Here is a 19461-nt window from a genome sequence, read left to right on the forward strand (position 1 = left end):
CTTTCACTTTCTTTATGTTATTCGTTTTTAAAACTTTTGAAGATTGAAATTGTTAAAACTTTCACTCATTAAGGTGCCACAATTAATTTCGTTTTCCGTTTTGTCAATTTTAGGTATATTATATATGTGTATTACTCATTTCATTTTAGTTTATTTTAGGGTTGAATCATGCTAATTTTTTGGAGGTTTTTATTCTAATTTGATGGAAAAAGTCATGAATCTTGTGAGTTTATTTTGTGTTTTGTGCTTAAGAATGTTCCTGCTTTCTCAAATTAAACCTTAACTATATTTTACTGAACGTTCACCCACCATTTTCATATATTTCAAACGTCACCGTTTAGCTGCTCAAAATTATTAGAGAAATTTGAGTTATTATCTATGTTTATATTAAGAAAATTTTCCCTTTTTTTATTAATTCATATTAAAAGTCAAGGCAACATTGAGTTAATTTAAGTTTTGGTTAACTTTAGCATAGACTAGACCTGATCAAAATCATGAAAATTTATATTATAATCTTTAAAAAAAAAAAAAAGGGGGAAATAAGAAATTTGAGTAGAACATTTTTGGTGGATTGTAATTATTGTAAACTCTATTAATTATATTGGATTTAAGTAGATCGTTAGATTCCCGTAGTCTTTTGTTTTCTTTAATTGAAAAGGTTTTTCCACGTAAAAATTTTCTTGTGTTTCCTCGTGAATTGAATGTTATTTTCAACATAATTTACTCAAGGTTTTGCTTCTCATAGATTTATTCAAGTGGTAAAGTATCCTATTGTTGCATTATTTTCTTTCATATTATTGATATTATATTATTTCTTTTGCTTAAGGTTTGTTGATTTTTTTAAAATTTTCACTTGTTGTTTAAGAAACAATGGCAGAGCCACGGAGGTCCCTCTTCGACACAAATCATGGGTCCGCCACTGTTCACAGAAGACATGTTAGTGTTTAACGTGACCATCTTTGACTCGGATGCCACATACATTAGTATAAAAATTCAGTGTCCGTAGCATTATTGACCACGTACATTAGTATAAAAATTCAGTGTCCGTAGCATTATTGAATATGATGAGAGGGGTGATTGTGTACTGGTATTATTTTAAATAGATTAGAATACTTATAATTTTTTAAAGTTAATTCGGTGATTGGACGCGAGTATGTGACTAGTTGGTACCTCAAGTCCACTGCGCGGCAACTTCCGATTAGAGGGCGTAGAATATGATTCATGCTATGGGGTTTGTGTAGGGTTGGCTTGCGTCAAATTTGTAGGGGATGCCAGAGGTGGTGCAAAGATTCAAGGTGAACTCCATTAGTTCTTGGCAACAATTCTCCTCACTGTACTTACAACAATTCTAAGTGATGAGATAGTTCGCAATGCCACTCAGCTATTTAAACAACATTCATCAGAGAGAGACGAAACATTGACCTTGATCAAATAAGGTTTCAGACGAGCAGGCAAAGGTTTGCGAATGCACCTAAAGATTCAATCTAGACTTGCTAATCATGGCCATCAGGCTGCAAACGGAACTGTGGAAAGAGCTGCAAAGTGAAGACCATGTGAGCTTGGCAAAATTTTATTAGATGACTGCCAAACATTAGCAAGTGAAGCTCGCTAGTTCCCTAGCCAAAGCTTACCACGAAGAGCCCCAAACATGCAACAAGATTCTCATCAGATAAATGAAAGGGCCAATACCGCAATGACCGGAACAGTAACAGTTCCAAAAGAGGCAGAAGACAGAAATCAGGGGGAAAGGCAACCTTTCCCGTGGTATGCAGAATACACCCCCCTCACTCAGCCAAGCTCATATATATGAAGTCTCCCGTAAGGCTAAGAGATTACCCGCTCTGAAAGAGAAGGAGCTTTGGGTAGAAGAGATGGCAAAGTATTGTCAATACCACTGGAACATTGGCAAAATACCAACGAGTGTCAGGCTTTAAAGGACACCATTGAGGATTTGATTCCAAGGGGCCACCTAAAAGAGTTTGTTAAGGAGGTGTCAGCTTATAAAAATACCGCGAGCAGAATAACCAAATCTCTCCTGCCTAGCCATGCCACAATGAAGTTTTAGTAGACATGATCTACGGGTGTCCTGACATTGTAGGCAGCTTAAGGCGCTCTCACGAGGAATATGCTCGAGAGGCCAACAGACTCTGTCCCCTAAGTAATGAGCTGTGAACAAAAGCCACTGAAGCACCCAGGCAAAGAGTGAGGTGGTAGGATTCATAGTGGAGAATGTGAATAATCTCCTCGCCTAATCATGATGCAATTATAATCACAGAAAGATCGCAACATCAAAGTACTAAGGGTGATGGTCGATAATGACAGTGCAGCAAACATCATTTTCTTGGAGCCTTATGAGAAATGAGATCATAAAGCGAATCTAAAGGTGTGTCCATTGCTGCTTTATGGACTCACAGGGCTTAGCCTGGTCCCCAAAGGAATAATCGCACTACCCGTACCTTAGGCACAGAACCAATGATCAGGACGGGGATGAATGATTCTTGGTGGTGGACTGCTGACCACTCAATGTCATCCTTGGAAAACCGATCCTGGATAGTCTGAGTGCAGTCACTTTAGTACGCTACCAAGCAATGATTGTCTCGACTCCAGGTAAGGTCGCGACAATTAGAAGCTACAGAAATAAATCTCGAGAATGTTATAGTTGGGTCATTAATGTTGCACTAAAAAGGCCACTACTAAGAACCATGGTCATTGTAGAGTTCGAACCAAACTTCGAACCTTTGAGACACCATGATCCTTGCATCCATAAAAAAGACTTGCGGTAGGGCCAATAGAAGAGCTGTGAGAAGTATCAATTAGCGAGAAGACCTAACTCCTGTGTTAAAAATTGGCAACAGTTTGACCACAGAGCTGGTCATAGTTTGTGGGTTTCCTAAAGAAAAACCTTGACGTTCGCATGGGTACGCGCAAATATAGTGGGGATCAGGCTTTGAGCTAATATGCCACAGGTTGAACGTCCACCTAGCAGTTTGACCAATCAGACAAAAGAAAGATCTGTGGATGCAAAGCGCTCCAATGCCACTCAAAGATCAAGTTGACAAACTCTCGAAGATCAACTTCATCAGAAAGTGAAACACCTAGACTGGGTCACCAACAGTCTTGGTAAAAAAGTTGAATGGCAAGTGGTAGACGTTGCTTCGTTTCATAGTTTGAATAAAACTTGTCCCAAAGACAACTTTTTGCTATCTTGGATCGACTAATTAGTAGATGCGCACGCAAGGAACGCACTACTCAGCCTCTAAACACATACTCGGATACACACGAAATCTGGATGTATCAGCCCAATGAAGAACACACCTCATTTATTACTGACCAGGGTATTTACTAGTACAAGGTTATGCTGTTTGGCTTGAAGAATGCTGGGGTGACCTACGAGTGTTTGGTGACAAGATGTTAGTCGAACAATCGATAAAACTAGAGGTGTATATCGACGACATGCTCGTCAAATCAAAGGTTGTCATGTTAAGCACATGGGGGGAAATGTTTGACATCCTTAAAATACAGAATGAAGCTCAACCCTTTAAGTGCGCTTTCGGAGTAAGCTTTGGAAAGTTTCTAGGTTTCCTTGTTAATTAGCGAGGTGTCAAAGCCACCTAGAAAGATTCAAGCTCCCTTGACATGAAAAGCCCGAGCATGGACAGGTTCAGAGCTTGACAGGCTTATGCTGTACTTAGCAGATTTGTTTCCACAGCCACAACAGATGCCTACTATTCTTCGAGACCCTAAAGGGAAAAAAAGGTTTCAAGTAAGACAAGGAGTGTGAGAAAGCATTCCAAGTTGAAAAAGCATCTAGGACAACCTCATTTGCTATCAAGCCATCCAGGGTGAGCCACTACTGCTATATTTATCAATATCTATGTCTACGATCAGCGCGACTTTGGTACGTGAAAAAGAGGGAGTGTAGTACTATGTGAGCAAAGGGTTGCTTAACGCTGAGACAAGATACCCTGAGATGGAAAAGCTCGCCCATGTACTTGTCATTGCTACTCGAGTTACGGCCCTATTTTTAGGCGTATTCCATACATGTGCTGATGAACTTTCCGTTGAGAAAACAACTTAAAAGCCCGACGCATCAGGTAGATTGATCTAGTGGATGATAGAAATGAGCCCATGATATCAAGACATCCCAAGAATAGCTAAAGGTCAGCTTTGATAGGCTTCATTTTAATTTTCCTATCAGCTGGGGAGAAGTAAGCCCACCAAGGGCAAGCACCTCGAAGGTAAGTGAATAGTAGAAACCAAAGCTTGATGATCTTTGGTAGTGGACTCTGTATGTAGACAGTTCCTCAAATGAGAAGGGACCAAGGTTGTGCTTTTGCTTGAAATCTTCAAGGGAACCCGATCAGAGCTGGAATCAGATCTAGGTTTGCCACCCTCCAACAACGAGGCAGAATAGGAGGCACTACTCGTGGGATCCACCTTGCCAAGGAAATAGGGTAGAGTCCATCAACATAATAGCGACTCCCAACTCTTAATCCATCATATTTCTGGGGAGTATCAGCAAAGGATGACAAATGGCATCCTGTCTCTAGCAGGTGAAATTTGAGCTTGTCAGTTCAAATCCTTCACTATTCTTCAAATCCAAAGGTAGAAGAATTTAGTGGTTGACGCTCTAGCTTCCTAGCTTCTGCAATGAGCCAAGAGAAACTGATTTGATATTTCAAATTCCCCCAAGTCCAAGCATCCTCACTCCACATGAAACGGTCTTAGTAATAGGTCAGAGATACAGTTGGATGGATGCAATAAAGCCTACGTAAAAGATGAAACAGTGCTTGAAGGAAGAATTGAAGCTAGAACACTCCGAGCAAAATGAGCTGTACATGCTTATCATGACAAACTATATAAGCGTGGTGACAATTCATCTCTCTTGCAAACTATGTTTGGGAGAGATCCACGAAAACATCTATGGGAACCATGCAGGGGAAAATCTCTAGCATACAAGGTGCTTCGTCTAGCTATTACTGGCCAACAATTTTTGACGATGTAGTAGATTATGTGCGCAGGTGCCCCAAATGCTAGAGATTTGTAGATGTTTGTGAGCTCTACCCCAAGAGTTAACTACTTTGACAAGATTTTAGCCTTTTGCAATTTAGGGCATTGACCTGATAGGCCCTTTGCCTCAAGGAAAATGGGGTGTTAAGTTCACAATGGAATACTTCACAAAGTAGGCAGAAGCCAAGCCTTAGTTGCCATCATATCAAACAAGCTGAAGATTTCGTCTGCAAATACATCATTTGTAGGTTCGAAATTCCCCTTACAATAATAATCGACAATGGGACATAGTTTGACAAGGATTTTAGATTTTTCTGTGAACAGCTTGGTATCAAGAAAGCTTCACCATTGATTATCGGCCTCAAGCTAACGGTCAAGTAGAGGCTGTGAACAAAGTGACCAAGCACACATTAAAAGAAGCTCAATGCCTTGAAAGGAATTGGGCTGAGGAATTGCTCGAGGCCCTAGAGTCTTACAGAACAATAGCCAAAGCTTAACAGGAGAAACCATGTTCTCTCTATCATACGGGTGTGAAGCATGACCCTAGTTGAAGTTAGGATTAGTTTGTTCCAGAGGGAAGCTTAAACGAAGAAACAACAAAGATCTTCTTTACTTAAGGCTAGACCTAATCGAAGAACACTTGGCCAAGTCTTAGTTAGGGTCGCCTCACCAGTAGTGAGCCAGACGATACTTCAATTCCAAAGTCAAGAACAAGGACTTTGAAGTGGGCAACCTAGTCATCAAAAAGTTTTGTCTAGGGTCACAAAACCCAAAATTGGGGGCACTTGGACCCAAATGGGAAGGTCCATTCAAAATCTCCGAAAAACTCGCACTAGGAACTTTCCACCTTGAACACCTCAATGGTGAGTCGTACTGTAGCATGGAACCGAGCATTTGCGAAGGTATTACCAATAATCAGCTTGGGTTTCAATCATGTTTGTCTTTTTTTATATTCCTTGTGGTCGTTTATGGCCAAAATTCTATCAATAAAGAGGTATTACTCAGGAACTTTAATCTGTTCATCATTTTTTGTTTAAAAAATTATCTCTATGATTTCAAAATTGCAACCCACACAATCAAGTCCAAAACTCATAGTCAGAGTTAAAAAAAAAAGCAACCTACCTTGATAAGCCGCCAGAATTCAACTCATTAAGGATGAAACTTCCCAATTAACGAAGTTAAACTTGGGAAACTCAAGTAAACATGTCAAGGAAATTGGTCATAAGCCGACGACCAAAGCTCAAGGCAAAAATTAGTCCAAACTCAGAGTTGTCCCATAAGATTTCCTTGCATATATTTGAAAAGTTCCTCAAGAAGCGAGCTACCATAACTTAGAGCAAATTCAAATTTTTTATGATAAGTTCGATTAGGATGATCAAAACAACTTTGCAGGAATGAAAAATTGCTGACAAAAATGGCTAAACAAAATTTTTATTGATGTGAAGTTTAGTTTCAAACTAACTAAAAAGAAAAAAAAAATCTCTCTAAGCAATTGGAGGAGCGGGGGCATCATCGCTAGCCAGACCAAGGAGCTCGTCAGATTGGGTAGTGGCTCATCGACAGTAGGAGTCTTGGCAGCTTCTTCGGGGTTAGGAGTTGGGACATCTTGCGGAGTCTCAAATGGAGGAAGGTTTATAGCAATGGGTAGGAGAGTGGCCAGAATAACCAGATCCTCGACCTCCTGCTTGATGCCAACATCCTCTTCTCCCTCCTCGACTCCTCCTTACGTTCTCCATCAGGCTCAATCATCCAAGTAAACATAGGCCATACCTTGAGTCTCGGTCGTCATCCTTCGACCTCCTTTGGCAAGCCTTCGGAAGGAAGAAAATTTGATTGAAGGATAAGCTTTCCACATTTTTGCACCAAGAAGACCGAGTTTCCCAAGCTCGGTTTTGTATGGCCGAGTTCAACTTCTCTATTTTGAGCCTAATTGTTCAGTCTTAGCCTCGACCCTTTTGTGACCTATCGACACTTTACTTCAGTTCATGCACCCAAGGAGCTCGCGTCGAATAATAGACAAGTGACCTATCAAGATTCTGGTGTCCACCACCATATACTTTCCTTAAACCTAGAACCACTGGAAACACACTCAAGACCCTAACAAAGCCCTAAAATGCTCAATGTGGCCATACAATGGCCACCCTCAATAGCGAAAGTTATGAAAACAAGTAAAGGAATGGAAAAGAAACCCTACTAGAGTAGAAGGATGGGACTAATTCGCGAAAAAGCACCGTGAAAACGAAGAGAAACAACAGATAAACACAAAATCTAAGAACTTTTGCAAAGTGTGTAAACTTTCTAATGAGTTTGCCTACTTTTATAGTGGTTTGCATGGGAGATAAAGGGCAGGGTTCGATCATAGCTGTCGATCTATAATGAATCTCGACCTTCCATTCATCGAGCGTCTTGCCCTTGGACGTGGCCACATGTCAATCATCTATAAGGGTGATCAACCGTCAGATTGGCACAATCATGACTATTGCCGCACATTGCCTCAACTTCGTGCATGGACAACTATAGTCCCCACGCACGACTAAAGTAACTGCCAAAGGCTACCGCATTTCATGTACATGATCACGTAGAATTTACACAAATATCCTTTATTTCAAATTCTAAGTTTTTCAAGAATATCATAATGAGAAAAAGCCAAGTGTTGAATAGGTCGACCGAAATGAGTCTGAATCATGAAGCTCGACCAAATCTATATTCAGTGCACAACTAACAAAGTTTGAGTTCAATATCAAATTAAGTAATAGTCTTCGAAACTCAAAACGAGCACCAACCACTAGGGGCATATGTTGTGTGTGATTTTTCTGTCAAGCTTGGAGATTGCGAGGTTATAGCTCGATCCAAAATTTGTTTAATTTAATTGATTGTTCGACCTAGCATAAGTTCGTCGAGTTGTAGCTTGACCTACCAAGCTAATCGCGACCAATCCTTGCAGTTGTTCAAACAATTCATAGATAACTTCAGATCCCAGATATTTCAGAAAGGATTAGATCGACAATAATCTTGGCAACCTCAGCCCTCAATCGTGAGAATATCGGAGTTGCATTTCAATCTTAATTATAATCCTTTTATTTTCGCTCTTTCCTTTGTACAAAATTTATATAAACCCCCTCCAACGATGAGAAAAGGGTTAGCAAATTGTTTAGGATTATTATTGTAAGCTCTCATAGCAAATACAAAAGCAATGGACGTAAGCTCCAAGTATAACTCGTCGAACCACTTGAAAAACTCATTGTGTCGTTTACTTTATTGCATTTTTCCTTCACACTCAGTTCTGATCCTGCCAGGTCGATCAGATCACTTTAGTTGATGTATTTTTGCTCCAACATAAATAAAGAAAAGTATAATAATGTGTTTTTGATATCTAAGAACATAACATTGTATAGTGTAAAACTAGACTAAAAAATGGGCTTAAGATATTCTGTCTATGAATGGATAAAGAAGGATAATGTAGCAATAATGCTATAGACACCTTACTGACACTGAATTTTTGTACTGACATACGTGGCATCCGAGTCAGAGGCATCCATGTTGGACACTAACACGTCTTCCGTGAATGAACAATCATCTAATAATCATGGACGCTCGTCCATATTTGATGGATGACGGTTCATTACATATGGACTCCCATCCATCAATATGGTGCAAAAATAACAATGGATTCTTATTGGCATGCTGTCGTAGGCACCCAGAATTAAAACCTTCCGAACCTAACACTGAACTGTAAGTAGGGTAAGCAAGGGTCGATCCCACGAAGAGTGTCTAGCTGAATTTTCTTTGATGGTGAAAAGGCTGGGGGTTTGTGTAAAAACAGAAAATAATCTCAGCAAAAAAAAAACAATTTAATTCGAATTCAATCAAAATGACGAACTTGGTCTCTGTCAACATCCACCATCGGAATCTTACAACTGATCATTGATGCAAGATAATCAATTCACACATTGAATTTCACCGTTGGAACTAATTTCCTATCTCTCATAATTGTAATTAATCAGGAAACAAGCGATCCTAATTAATCTTACCCCTAAACAACCCTAGACAAGCGCTCAAGATTTAATCTAGTGGCAGCCTTAAGAATTAGAGAGATCGATGAAGCTAAACAACACAAACACAAGCGGTTGTATTAATTTAGTTGAATGTTCTTCGTAGGTTACTAATTCCTGACGCAGCAAATTACTAACCCTAATTGCTTCACAAGTTGGAGGGATAAAACAATTATGGATTTGATATCAAACTTAGCATTAGATTTCAACAAATATACACTAGTAGGCCTCCTAGTAATTAAATGCATCAATCAAGAAATATGCACAGAATAACGTTCAATACTCAAACATGAATTTAACACTAAAACATAAAGATCTCATAGTTTTTGATCCGAGGTTTCCGTTTCCTTCGACCAAGTTACAAAAGTTCTAGTCGCTCATGGCCATAATCAAAACTCAAAAGAGAAAGAAAAATTCCAGAGAAGAGAGAGAGAGGCGTGGTGCCTTCAACCTAATCTGATCTCCCTTTAAAATCCATTTTAGAATTCGAATCCCACTCAATCTCCTAAAATAAATATTCTCCTATCTAAATAACATTAATCCTAATTTAATTCTATGGAAATAATAAAATAGAGTCCTAATAAATATGAAAGTGGTGTTTCCAGCTGTAATTTTCATGCAACATTGTCTTCAAACGTGCAATATGACCATAACAATCAGAACGCTCCAGGACGTCAGTAATGCAGGTGCATCAACTTCAAGCTCGATTACAACCTTTATTCAGCCAGTATCTCTAAAACCTCAAACATTAAAGTTGTAGATTCTTTCTTAGCGTTCCACAGCATTTCGAATCATCTCAATCGGAGCTCAGATGAGAATTATACCCGAATACGAAGCAGTGGCGAAACTGTCCGAATTCCCCTAATTAATTCCGTTTTTCAATTAACACCTCCATTTGCTTCCTAAACCAAAATAAAGTATAATGAGTACAATTAGGAACAATAAATACATAAAAGACTAAAATTAAGGGGTTAAATATGACATTTTGTATTCCCATCACTTATCCATATTATATGGACCGGCATCCTTGTCCATAAATTTTTAAAGACCGCACACGGACATCTGTCTATAGGTCTCACTTTCCAATTGATCGAATTAGCCTCCTCTCTTTGAAAAGAAAAAGGTAAAGTTGAGAACTATTGGTTCCATTATCACAAGTTCCACTAGCAAATGTGCAAAATCTGTTAGGAAGAAGAAGGTCTCATGAAACTCACAGGGACCCCAATGGCCATTACCAAAAAAAAACTTATTTTTTCTTTGTAATGTGATCATCAGGGGTCTGGTTTCTCAACACCTTCATCATCATTCCTGAACCAATAAGTCTGCCCAAAAGAAGCCGCACCTTTTGGAACATCATCCATCACCCATTCTTGGCCTTGAGGAAAATATGTCGCTGAATGTGGATGTGGAACCATTTACTTGATGATGAACTGCTCTTCTTTTCACCATTCAATGACGTTCCTTTTAAGTTTTTATCTTGTGGTTGCTGATGATCTTCATCCAATTCCACTGCAGATTTGCTCAAGTACCAACAACGATCAACTTGCTTGCACTCCTTCCAAGACCTGATGATAATATTCATCAATATTAATTAATATCTGGCAAAATCCATGTTAAGTATGATACTGTGCATTTATAATTCTCATTCATTTAAATGATAAAACCTGGCTGTTTTGTTACGATCCAAACACGTCACTAGATCATTCAATCATATACAAGATACGTTCTCGGAATTCCAGTTCTGGCCATGATTCTTGCTTGCAAAAACATTGAACATATCTCACTCTTGAGCAAGTTTAACTAATGGAATAATAATCTGTTATTAACAACTAAGTAACAAGATCTTCACTCCTCATGAGAGAAATAGCAGGCAGTGCAGTAGCATATACAGTGAAAAGAGTCCGTCACCACCATTGGGCATAGTTTTAATGAAGATTGAATAAATTCTAGTGTACGTACCATCTAGTGAAGGTTAAGTTTAAAAAGAAAAAGTGGAGGTGAATTGTTGTGTATGATTTTTCCGTCAAGCTCGAAGAATTGCGAGGTTATAGCTTGATCCAGAATTTGTTCGACTCAATTGATTGTCCGACCTAGCATAAGCTCGTCAAGTTGTAGCTCGACCTAGCACAAGCTAGTCGTAACCAATCCTTACAGTAGTTCAACCAATTCATAGATAACTCCAGATCTCGGATATCTCAAAAGATATTAGATCGATAGCAATCTTGGCGCAATCTCAACGCTCAATCGCGAGAATATTAGAGTTGCATTTCAATCTTTATTGTAATCCCTTTATTTGTGCTATTTCCTTTGTACAAAATCTGTATAAAAACCCCCTCCAATGATGAGAAAGGGGTTAGCAAATTGTTCTAGGATTATTATTGTAAGCTCTCATTGCAAATACAAAAGCAGTGGATGTAGGCTCAAGAGTATAACTCGCCGAACTGCTTTAAAAACTCATTGTACCATTTACTTTATTGCATTTTTCCGTTTAAACATTACAGGTTACCCGTAATGCACACATTAGTTCCAATCCCGCCAAGGTCGATCAGATCACTCTAGTTGGTGTATTTTTGCATCAACATTTTGGTGCTAGAAGAGGGCTTCTGCCAAATTTCAGAATTTCTGGCAAACCAACTCCAGTAACCCGACCACTTGAGGCCAAGGATGGTACGAACCAGATCAAAGACCACTACCAGGAACCATGACAATGTGGAGACCACCCACCAAGAGGTGCACCAAGATGTTACCGAGCGTTGACCACCAGTGTCACCGGTGCAGCATGTCACAAACCAGTTGGGGGTAGGGACGTCAAATCTCGAGAATGGCCAGTTAGTGGAGATGATCAGAACGATGGTCACACAGGTTGTACAACAAAATGTAGCTGAGCTGAGAAATCAGCAACCAACCCCCAAGACCTTGACAAGTTGCGCTTCACTGACGTCACCCCAGCTAGTCGGAACTCGGCCGATGACCAATTTGTTCATCGATACCGAGACACGACCGACGATCATAGCATCGTTGGGAACATTCTGCACAAGAGCGAGAGTCCCGCGGGCAAACTAACTCGGGAGGCGACCAAGCAAATAGCCCAAGGAGATGACCAAGATAATGGTCGCTAGAGGGGTACCCGACTTGCTCGACGGTATCCCCAGCCTCAGCATGTCAGTTTTAACCCATGCCCAAGGCAAGCTCAGTCCTCGCAAGCTCAAGAGATGAGTCATGTGCTCCAATTTAGCAATGACCGACGCTTTGATTATAACCAACGTCGTGAGCAACGCACCGATGAGCATGATAGCACCTACCAACCCAGCCATCATGACTCAACCTCACGCATCAATGTGCATAATGGAGAGGGCTCAAAAGCAATAGGCTTGCGAACTCACCTGCTCGAGGTAAGGTTGAACAAAGCCAGCCAGGGCAATCCTCATAATGAAGACTTAGATCGGGTGAAGAAAATGCTTGACGATCTAGGAGCCTGCTAGAACAATGCGATGAAAGAGATAATGAGCTCTCCTTTCACAGAGGAAATTCTCTAGGCCCTACTTCCCTAGGGATTTAGGGTGCCAAAGAGTAAGTTTGATGGGAAAGGAGATCTTAGAGACCACCTTAACACTTTCAACGACCTGATAGAGCTGCACCAGGTTTCTGACTTGGCAAAGTGCTGCTACTTCGCGGTCACATTTGTAGGGGATGCCAAAAGGTGGTGCAAAAGACTCAAGGTGAACTCCATTAGTTCTTGGCAACAATTCTTCTCACTATATTTACAACAATTCTAAGTGATGAGATAGTTCGCAATGCCACTCAGCTATTTAAGCAACATTTATTAGGAGAGAGACGAAACATTGACCTCGTATCAAATAAGGTTTCAGAACGAGCAGGCAAAGGTTGCAGATGCACCTAAAGAGTCAATCTAGACTTTGCTAATCATGGCCATCAGGCTGCAAACGGAACTGTGGAAAGAGCTGCAAAGTGAAGACCATGTGAGCTTGGCAAAATTTTATTAGATGACTGCCAAACATTAGCAAGTGGAAAGCTCGCTAGTTGCCCTAGCCAGAAGCTTACCACGAAGAGCCCCAAACATGCGACAAGATCGCTCATCAGATAAATGAAAGGGCCAATACCGCAATGACCGGGACAGTAACAAGTTCCAAAAGAGGCAGAAGATAGAAATCAGGGGGAAAGGCAACCTTTCCCGTGGTATGCAGAATACACCTTCCTCACTCAAAACATAGCTCATATATATGAAGTCTCCCGTGAGGCTAAGAGACTGCCCGCTCTAGAAAGAATGAAGGAGCTCTGGGCAGAAGAGATGGGTAGAAGTATTGTCAATACCACTGGGACATTGGGCACAACAACAACGAGTGTCAGGCTTTAAAGGACACCATTGAGGATTTGATTCGAAGGGGCCACCTAAAAGAGTTTATTAAGGAGGTGCCAGCTCACAAAAATACTGACGAGCAGAATAACCAGATCTAGCACGCCCTAGCCAATGCCAACAATGAAGTTTTAGTAGACATGATCTATGGGTGTCCTGACATTGTAGGGAGCTTAAGGCGCTCTCATGAGGAATATGCTCGAGAGGCTAGAACAGACTCGGTCCCCTAAGTAATGAGCTGTGAACAAAAGCCGCTGAAGCGACCCAGGCAAGAGAGTGAGGTGGTAGGATTCATAGTGGAGGAATGTGAATAATCTCCTCGCCATAATCATGATGCAATTATAATCACAACAAGGATCAGCAACATCAAAGTACTAAGGGTGATGGTCGATAATGGCAGTGCAGCAAACATCATTTTCTTGGGAGCCTTATGAGAAATGAGATTCATAGAACGAGATCTAAAGGTGTGTCCATTGCCGCTTTATGGATTCAACGGGGATAGCTTGGTCCCCAAAGGAACAATCGACCTACCCGTGACCTTGGGCGCATAACCAATGATCAGGACGGTGATGACATGATTTGAAAAGTTCCTCAAGAAGCGAGCTACGCATAACTTAGAGCAAATTCAAATTTTTTATGATAAGTTCGATTAGGATGATCAAAACAACTTTGCAGGAATGAAAAATTGCTTGACAAAAATGTGCGAAACAAAATTTTTATTAAATGTGAAGTTTGGTTTCAAACTAAACTAAAAAGAAAAAAAAAATCTCTCTAAGCAATTGGAGGAGTGGGGGCATCATCGCTAGCCAGACCAAGGAGCTCATCACCGATTGGGGTAGATGGCTCATCGACAGCAGGAGTCTTGGTAGCTTCTTCGGCGTTAGGAGCTGGGACATCTTGCGGAGTCTCAAATGGAGGAAGGTTTATAGCAATGGGTAGGAGAGTGGCCAGAATAACCAGATCCTCGACCTCCTGCTTGACGCCAACATCCTCTTCTCCCTCCTCGACTCCCTCCTTACGTTCTCCATCAGGCTCAAAGTCATCCAAGTAAACATAGGCCATACCTTGAGCCTCGGTCGTCATCCTATCGACCTCCTTTTGGTAAGCCTTCGGAAGGAAGGAAAATTTGATTGAAGGATAAGCTTTCCACAATTTTTGCACCAAGAAGACCGATGTTTCCCAAGCTCGGTTTATGATGGCCGAGTTCAACTTCCTGATTTTGAGCCTAAGTTGTTCAGTCTTAGCCTCGACCCTTTGGTGACCTATCGACACTTTACTTCAGTTCATGCACCCAGGGAGCTCGCGTCGAATAATAGACATAAGCGAACTATCAAGATTCCCGTGTCCACCACCATATACTTTCCTTAAACCCAGAACCACTGGAAACACACTCAAGACCCTAACAAAGCCCTAAAAAGCTCAATGTGGCCACGACAACGGCCACCCTCAATAGCGAAAGTTATGAAAACAAGTAAAGGAATGGAAAAAAAACCCCACCAGAGTAGAAGGATGGGACTAATTTGCCGGAAAAGCACCGTGAAAATGAAGGAGAAATAACAAAATAAACAACAAAATCTAAGAACTTTTGCAAAGTGTGTAGACTTTCTAATGAGTTTGCCTACTTTTATAGTGGTTTGCATGGGAGATGAAAGGGCAGGGTTCGATCATAGGCGCCGATCTATAATGAATCTCGACCTTCCATTCATCGAGCGATCTTGGCCCTTGGACGTGGCCATATGTCAATCATCTATAAGGGGTGATAAACAGTCAGATTGGCACAATCATGACCGTTGCCGCACATTGCCTCAACTTCATGCATGGATAACTATAGTCCCCCACGCACGACTAAAAGTAACTGCCAAAGGCTACCGCATTTCATGTGACATGATCACGTAGAATTTACACAAATATCCTTTATTTCAAATTCTGAGTTTGTCAAGAATATCATAATAGAGAAAAAGCCAAGTGTTGAGTAGGTCAACCGGAAATGAGTCCGACTCATGAAGCTCGACCAAATCTATATTCAGTGCACAACTAACAAAGTTTGAGTTCAATATCAAATCAAGTAATAGTCTTCGAAACTCAAAACGAGCACCAAGCACTAGGGAGCATATGTTGTGTGTGATTTTTCTGTCAAGCTTGGAGAATTGCGAGGTTATAGCTCGATCCAAAATTTGTTTAATTTAATTGATTGTTTGACCTAGCATAAGTTCGTCGAGTTGTAGCTTGACCTAGCACAAGCTAATCGCGACCAATCCTTGCAGTTGTTCAAACAATTCATAGATAACTTCAGATCTCAGATATTTCAGAAGGGATTAGATCGACAATAATCTTGGCAACCTCAGCCCTCAATCGTGAGAATATCGGAGTCGCATTTCAATCTTAATTGTAATCCTTTTATTTTCGTTCTTTGCTTTGTACAAAATTTGTATATAAACCCTCTCCAACGATGAGAAAAGGGTTAGCAAATTGTTTTAGGATTATTATTGTAAGCTCTCATAGCAAATACAAAAGCAATGGACGTAGGCTCCAAATTATAACTCCCCGAACCACTTGAAAAACTCATTGTGCCGTTTACTTTATTGCATTTTTCCTTCACACATCAGTTCTGATCCCGCCAAGGTCGATCAGACCGCTTTAGTTGGTGTATTTTTGCACCAACATGAATAAAGGAAAAGTATATAATAATGTTTTTGATATCTAAAGAACACAACATTGTATAGTGTAAAACTAGACTAAAAAATGGGCTTAAGATATTCTGTCTATGAATGGATTAAAGAAGGATAATGTGATGCAATAATGCTATAGACACCGATTACTGACACTGAATTTTTTTACTAACATACGTGGCATCCGAGTCAGAGGCGGCCATGTTCGACACTAACACGTCTTCCGTGAATGAACAATCATCTAATAATCATGGACACTCGTCCATATTTGATGGATGACGGTTCATTACATATGGACTCCTATCCATCAATATGGTGCAAAAATAACAATGGATTCTTGTCCATATTATATGGACCAGCATCCATTGTCCATAAATTTTTTAAAGACCAAGCACGAACGTCTGTCTATAGGTCTCACTTTCCAATTTATCGAATTAGCCTTCTCTCTTTTGAAAAGAAAAAGGTAAAGTTAGAGAACTATTGGTTCCATTATCACAAGTTCCACTAGCAAATGTGCAAAATTTGTTAGGAAGAAGAAGGTCTCATGAAACTCACAGGGACCCCAATGGCCATTACCAAACATTAGAAAAGACTCAACATAATCTTCTGTTAAATGTGTGGAATGGAGTGAAATATTTTATCTTCTCAATAACATGATCAATCCCAGCACTACAGCTTATACCATCTTTAAATTGTCCGGATCCTCTTTAGGATCATTCATTATTAGTTCATCTGTAATTTCAATCACCTGCAACAATGGATTTGAGCACAAACGAAGAAGTAGCACATGAGTATCTTCCATATTTTCGTGCTTACAAAGATGGACGTGTGGAGAGATTCTTTGGCTCAGATAGAGTTCCTACATATTGATGGTTCTTAGAATGGTGTCTGCTCTAAAGATGTTGTTATTGTTTCAGAAACTGGGCTCTCAACACGTATTTTTATCCCAACGGGCGTAACTAAACCAGGGCAAAGATTGCATCTCATGGTTTTCTATCACGGCGGAGGCTTCTTCATGGGCACACCCTTTTGTTCCATTTGTAACAACTTTGTATTGTCTCTAGTTACCAAGGCTAATATCATCGTTGTCTCCCTCGATTACAGATTAACCCCAGAACACTATGTCCCCATAGCTTACGAAGATTCATGGGCTGCACTTAAGTGGGTGGCTTCTCATTGCAATGGTGAAGGCCCTAAAGCTTGGTTGAACAACTACGCTGATTTTCACTGAGTTTTTTCTAGCTGGGGATAGCGCTGGAGGCAACATGGCCATCCAAGCAAGCGTTGAAGACTTAAATGGAGTGAAGTTGTTAGGAATTTGCTTGGACTTTTAAAAATTTATGGACAGGCGTCCATTCTAGGTGGACACTTGTCCATAGAAAATGGACTCCCGTCCATATAATATGAATAAGAGTCCATTGTTATTTTCGTGCCAAATTGATGGACGGGAGTCCATTTGTAATGAACGACCGTCCATCAAATATGAACGAGCGTCCATGATTGTTGGATGGCCATTCATTCACAGACAGGGGCGGACCCAGCCCCTTGGAGGGTAGGCCACATTTTAGAAAAAAATTATTTATAGTCACATAAAAAAATTCTATTAATAAATATATATCTAGGCGTATCTTTAAATTTAAAAGAAAAATGAGAAATATTATACATATATCCAAACTCATAAAAAAACTTGTTATTAATATATATATTTCACGCCTACATCATCTTAAAAGTTTTAAAACTCTCTCCACTTTTTTCTACGTCCATTGGTTTTTTATGATTTTATCTCTAAAATTCTTTATTCTCTCATTCTCTCTTTCACTTTCTTTATGTTATTCATTTTTAAAACTTTTGAAGATTGAAATTGTTAAAACCTTCACTCATTAAGGTGCCACAATTAATTTCATTTTCCGTTTTGTCAATTTTAGGTATATTATATATGTGTATTACTCATTTCATTTTAGGGTTGAATCATACTTATTTTTTGGAGGTTTTTATTCTAATTTGATGGAAAAAGGCATGAATCTTGTGAGTTGGTTTTGTGTTTTATGTTTAAGAATGTTCCTGCTTTCTCAAATTAAACCTTAACTATATTTTATTGAACGTTCACCTACCACTTTCCTATATTTCAAACGTCACCGTTTAGCTGCTCAAAATTATTAGAGAAATTTGAGTTATTATCTATGTTTATACTAAGAAATTTTTCTCTTTTTTTATTAATTCATATTAAAAGTCAAGGCAACATTGACTTAATTTAAGTTTTGATTGATTTTAGCTTAGGCTAGACTTGATCAAAATCATGAAAATTTATATTATAATCTTTGAAAAAAAAAAAAAAAAAAAAGAGGGGAAATAAGAAATTTGAGTAGAACATTTTTGGTGGATTGTGATTATTGTAAACTCTGTTAATTATATTGGATTTAAGTGAATCGTTAGATTCTCGTAGTCTTTTGTTCTCTTTAATTGAAGAGGTTTTTCCACGTAAAAATTTTCTTGTGTTTCCTCATTAATTGAATGTTATTTTCAACATAATTTACTCAAGGTTTTGCTTCTCATAGATTTATTCAAGTGGTAAAGTATCGTATTGTTGCATTATTTTCTTTCAGATTATTGATATTATATTATTTCTTTTGCTTAAGGTTTGTTGATTTTTTTAAAATTTTTACTTGTTGTTTAACAAACAATAGCAAAGCCACGGAGGCCCATTCTCGGCACAAATCCTGTGTTTGCTACTGTTCACAGAAGACATGTTAGTGTTTAACATGACCATCTTTGACTCGGATGCCACGTACATTAGTATAAAAATTCAGTTTCCGTAGCATTATTGAATATGATGAGAGGGGTGATTGTGTACTGGTATTATTTTAAATAGATTAGAATACTTATAATTTTTTAAAGTTAATTCGGTGATTGGACGCGAGTATGTGACTAGTTGGTACCTCAGGTCCACTGCGCGGCAACTTCCGATTAGAGGGCGTAGAATATGATTCATGCTATGGGGTTTGTGTAGGGTTATTTAAGCTGTCGTCTTTTAAGTTTTGAAGTATACTGCATGCACCTCCAGTCTAATGAGATATAATTAGCTTAATCCAGTTACATGAGACTTTTCAATAGTTCATAAAACTTCTATTTTCTTATTCATGCTATGGGGTTTGTGTAGGGTTATTTAAGCTATCGTCTTTTAAGTTTTGAAGTATACTGCATGTACCTCCAGTATAATGAGATATAACTAGCTTAATCCAGTTACGTGAGACTTTTCAATAGTTTATAAAACTTCTATTTTTCTTATTCATATGTTATTAAGAATGAATAAAACATTAAAGTAAAAAGTTCAATGTTTTAAAATTAGATATCAATC

General features: G+C 39.3%; 1 pseudogene; it reads left to right on the forward strand.

Moving 5' to 3' along the window:
• The first annotated feature begins 16862 nt into the window (after window positions 1-16862).
• LOC116118878 lies at window positions 16863-17440 on the forward strand (annotated as a pseudogene).
• The last annotated feature ends 2021 nt before the right edge of the window (window positions 17441-19461 follow it).

The sequence above is a fragment of the Pistacia vera genome, unplaced genomic scaffold (genome assembly GCF_008641045.1).
Source record: "Pistacia vera cultivar Batoury unplaced genomic scaffold, PisVer_v2 Contig861, whole genome shotgun sequence".
NCBI lineage: Eukaryota > Viridiplantae > Streptophyta > Magnoliopsida > Sapindales > Anacardiaceae > Pistacia > Pistacia vera.